We start from the raw sequence: 5534 nt of genomic DNA on the forward strand, positions 1-5534 counted from the left end.
GAGTGACTAAGCACAGCACAGAGAAAACATACTTTTAGGATGCACTTTGCTAAAGGGGAAATTCAGAGGCACTTTACCCAGAATGATTTTGTGCAGTTCATCTAATTTTTTCCAGTTAAAGAATTATAATTGCATTCTAATTGGGGACTGGTGAAAGTACTCTTTAATGTTCACTTTATTCATAATTAGGTTTTAAAAATTTTTTATTCATGTGAAAAATTACTGTGACTTTTGCAGTTCTGGGAATTAATTATAATATTTTCACTGAAATAAAAGATGATAGCCACTTGCCTTGGGTCCTTTTAAAAAAAACTTCATTAAAGACATTAATTTGGAATAGGTGCATAGACAATCAAATATTAATCATAAAACTGAAAATAATTATCAGCTGAAAGGGGATCAATATAACACTAAGTTCAAGTGACCTTCAAAAAGGCAGGATTAATGCAATAAGCCAGGATAAATGTTAAGAAAATTGAAAATCATTTTCTTCATGAAATTTAAGAGGCTGTTGCTTTAGAGGAGACCATGTTGCCATGGAAAAAAAAGAGGAAATGGAGTATCAGAGTATTTAGTGTGAATTATTGCCAAAATGAACCAGAAACACACATGAATGAATAGAATGGACATTGCTAACAAAGAGATTAGCAAATTAACTTGAGGAATTATTGGGTTGGCCAAAAAGTTTACCCAGCTTTTAGCCAACACAACGTAAAAGAATTCAAAGGAATAATGAAATGAAATCAGAACAAAGATGAGAAAGATGGAAGACATATATCTTTATACTAGAATTTACAGAGAGACAGCACAATGTGAATACAATGGAATCAATAATTTAAAGAGTATAATAGAAGATAATTTCTCTGAATTGAACAAAGATCTCGGTCTTCACATTGAAAATTTCAGATTGTTCATAAATTTCCATGGAAAAAAATAAATTTCTTAAATGCATACAATAAGAAAAAGAATGAGAGAGAGAAATCAAAAAGTCAAAACTAACAATGTTGATTTTATATTTGCAATATGAAATGCTAGACAATAATATCTAAAAACTTCTGAGAAGGAATCACTGGGAGCTCTAAAATTCTATATACTGGTAAGTAAGTACACTGGTTTAATCTCTGAAATGTCATCTGAAACAGTAAAATAGAATAGACAGAACATTCCAAAGAGAGGTGCAAGATCAAAATGGAGATTTTAAAATGATTTAGCTAGACAAATATTTCCACAGTTCTTGAACCCCTCACACTGAGTCAAAGAACATGAAGGGTGTATGGTGAAAGGAAGAGGATATTCTGGAGAAAGTTCATTGTGTGCTGTGAGTTTCACTCATTCGAGGGTCCTGGGGCATGGGACCCTGTCCCTCAGCTCAAAACCAGTGAGGAGGGTCAACAAACTTCATTGAATGCAGAGTTAACCCAGAAAACAGGCCTATTTAGTAATTTTAATTGGATATTTCAATGAGCTTCAGCAAGATAGCATCGATGATATATGAGCAGACACTCAAGATAGAAAAGAAAGACCATAAGTTCTCGATATGAAAAATACTAATAAAGCAAAGGCACAGATACACAGACATCACATACACATTATCAATATGTTCAGTAAAGTAAATATATTAAGCTGATTTCTGACTGTTACCTGGAAAACAAAAGGGCTGGAAAGATGCTTTGAAGTTGGGGGTGAAGGCAATGAAGGGGAGATGAGTATTTGATGATCTACATTCTCAAGATTTTTTTTGAAGCAAATGATGTGTGAAGGTTTTCAGTGGATCAGATAAGGGCCATGAATGACACGGCATCAGATGGGTGTTTTCTTATAGAATGAGGCTAGGATAAGAAGTGAGAAACTGTAAAACCAGGTTCCCAAAAGCTGTAGACAAACTAAGTTATCAGTAAGAGAAGAATATATCATCTAAGCCAAGAAAACTGCTAGCTAGAGGTGTATGGTAATGTCCAAGGGGTATATTCCATGAACCACCATATTTCTTATCGCCAAATATAAATATTCTTTCCATTTTTTAAAACCATTCCTCCATCCCAATATTGCTTAGAGTAGTTTACTCTAGCCACCATAACAGATGACCCCCAATCTAAATGGTTTAATAAAATAATGACTTACTTCTCATGCCTATCATAGTTCAGTTGAGTGTTAGGTCTGCAGCCTTCCATCTGGTGATTGACAAAATCAGCCTCCTTTCATTTATGACTCTGACTTGGAGTGCTTCATTGGGTTCTTGACATCTGGTTAGGAGATGATGAAAGAGAACATGGAGAAAACATATTCAACACACTCCTATCTTCACTACTGTGACTACTAATGACCCATTCCACTTGCCTTCCATGAGGGAAAGCTGCCCACATGGCCCAACATAGATGAAGGGAGGTGGGATGCCCAGAAAGAAGAAATGGGTTTGATGAGCATGTAGCTGTTCTCTTCTATCTTATAGCTTCCAAGCCCTAACCTTAAAAGTGTTGTAAACTGGAAAAGGAGGAATCTAGAATGAGAGCAGAAACCTGTCTTTCATTTTTTTTTTCACTTGCAACAGTCTTGATTTGAAGTGGGGGAGTTGCTGCAACTTTAAATGAATTTGGAAGATTTGCTTATATATGGGATTAGCCATTTTAAGTAGCAGTTTGAGATTATGGTTTGTGTCTTGAAATAATCTCAGTGCTTTACATTTCTTTAAAATAACTATAAGAATATATAAATGGCAGACTTTGTACTGCTGGGGCAAAACTAGTCCCACTGGGTAGTTAAAGAAAAGTGAAAAGGCAAAATTAAATTGCCTTATGATTACATCCCACCAGTTGGGCTAGATTAGCATACTGGTTACATAAATTCTTGTTCATTCACTTGAAAAAGTAACTGGAATATTTTGTTCCTTTCCCCTGTGCCTACACCCATTCATTCCTAGAGGCCCCCTGGACTTCAATTAACTCCAGGGGGAGCTGTAAGCTCGCAGGCCAATGATCAAAGATGACAGATTCTTGACTTCCGGGCCACCAAAGGCACTATCCAGCTGTGACACAGTAAAGAGTGCGTATGGAATGCAAACAAGCAGAACATGTTTCCAAGACATTCTTCTTCTTTACTCCTTTACCCACACACGTGCACACACATGAATGCACACGTGCGCATGCGCACACACAGATACACACATATACCAGAGATCTGGGAGGTGAGAAAGGACCGAGAAGCAACACAGAAAACTCAGTTTCTTACCAGAATGAATCTGTCAATAGGATATCATATAGTTTTTCCCTTAATGTTAATGGGATATGAGTTTAAAGAAAACTTTTGTCTGTACCCTTAAAAAAAAAAAAGTATTTGGCTACTCTGAGTCTTAGTTGTGGCATGCAGGATCTTTGTTGCAGAATACAGGTTCCTTGTTGCAGCATGTGGGTTCTTAGTTCCTTGATCAAGGATTAAAACCAGGCACCCTGCATTGGGAGGGTGGAGTCTTAACCACTGGACCACCAGGGAAGTCTCTGTTCTATATTTTAATGTTGGGTAGTTTGAAGGCAACAGATTAGCAGAAGAACCTTGGCCAAGGTCATAGAAAGATTAGTAAAGACATCTTCTTGGGGTTTCTAGCCATGAGAAAAGTTTGAACTATCTCAAGGTTCATATAGTCAAAGCTATGGTTTTTACAGTAGTCATGTATGAATGTGAGAATTGGACCAGAAAGAAGGCTGAGCACCAAAGAACTGATTCTTTCAAATTATGGCGCTAGAGAAGACCCTTGAGAGTTCCTTGGACTGCAAGGAGATCAAATCAGTCAATCTTAAAGGAAATCAACCTCGAATATTCATTGGAAAGACTGATGCTGAAGCTGAAGCTCCAATACTTTGGCCACTTGATGCAAAGAGCTGACTCATTGGAAAAGATTCTGAAGGCAGGAAAGGCTGAGGGCAAGAGGAGAAGGGGGTGACAGAGGATGAGATGGTTGGATGTCATCATCGACTCAATGGACATGAGTTTGAGCAAACTCCAGGAGATAGTGAAGTACAGGAAAGACTGGCATGCTGCAGTCCATGGTATCGCAAAGAATCTAACACAACTGAGCAACAACCTATTTCTGGGACACTGAGTTTTGTCAAGTGCAGGTGAGTGTACTGTGTGAAGGTAACTGAAAAAAACTGCCAATGGCTAGAAAAAATTGTTGTAGAGTAAGACAAAGAGACTTTAGCAGCAGACACTTCAGGGAGAGGAGGTGACAAGCCAAAATCAGGGAAGTGACACTAGGTTGAGGTCTCAGAAAGTGATTAAGATCTATAGAGTTGAGGCAGGAGTCAAGTTGGCAGTAGCAGATTGGAACACTGTGCATATTGTATTTCCTTATGTAGATGCGAATCACCATAGACCAACTCTATTTTTCCCCATTCCATACCCCTTGTATGACACCTAAGTTTAAGTGTAAATTATCAGCAAATTTCTGAAAAATTCTTTGCTAGTGTTCATGCTAATTCACTTCAGTTGTGTCTGACTCTTTGTGACCTTATGGACTGTAGCCCACCAGGCTTCTCTATCCATAGGATTCTCCAGGCAAGAATACTGGAGTGGGTTGCCATGCTCTCCTCCAGGGGATCTACCCTACGCAGGGATCAAACCTGTGTCTCTTATATCTTCTGCATTGCAGGTGGATTCTTTACCACTAGCGCCAAAGAAGCACACAAATAAGAGTCTTAAAGCTTCAGGCTTCACAAATGCTGAATTCACACATAACTACTGCTGATGTCTCCTGGCTAGAACTTCCTCTGTCACAGCAATTTTGACACCCCCAAATGCTTTCCTGCATCCCCCAAATCCCTCATGCTAAACCTCTGAGGCCAGCTGACATGTCTGCTGATCTGCAGTGGCCATGGCATGACCCAGATCACATCACAGGAGTTACTCAGCAGATTGCTCTCCTTAAGCCTTGCCAGGCTCCGGCCTTCTGGTGTTTCAGTCCCTTGATTGGCTTCATGTGCAACCTCTGGACATTAAACTTGGGTTTGGGACTGAGTCCTTCCAATATCTCACCTTTATCGTTCTCTAAAGGCACCCCGCCCAGAGTGGTCCTCCAGGTTTTGTGGTCCAGCTTGTCTCAGTAAGAATGGCCTCTCTCCCTCCAGTACTTCAGGACCAAACCTCAACCCTGGAATATAGACTGAATGTTTGTGTCCCCCACCAAATTCATATACCAAAACTTAGTCTGCAGTGTGATGGTATTTGGAGGTAGAGCTATAGGGGGGTTATTAGATCATGAAGACGGAGCCTTCATGAATAAGTTTAGTGCCATTATATAGGAGACACATAGAGCTCTCTTGCCTCTTCTGCCACATGAAGACTCACAGAGAAGATAGATGACAATGAACCAGGGAGTAGGTCTTCGCCACACACTGAAATCTGCCAGCACATTTGATGTTAGACTTTCAGAACTATGAGAAAAAACGTTTATTTTTTAAGCCACCCAGGCTGTGAATATATTTGTTATAGTAGCCCAAATGAACTAGAACAGCTTATTTTTAAGAAAAATATGAGCTAAGGAT

The sequence above is a fragment of the Oryx dammah genome, unplaced genomic scaffold, assembly GCF_014754425.2.
Source record: "Oryx dammah isolate SB20612 unplaced genomic scaffold, SCBI_Odam_1.1 HiC_scaffold_11203, whole genome shotgun sequence".
Classification (NCBI taxonomy): Eukaryota; Metazoa; Chordata; class Mammalia; order Artiodactyla; family Bovidae; genus Oryx; species Oryx dammah.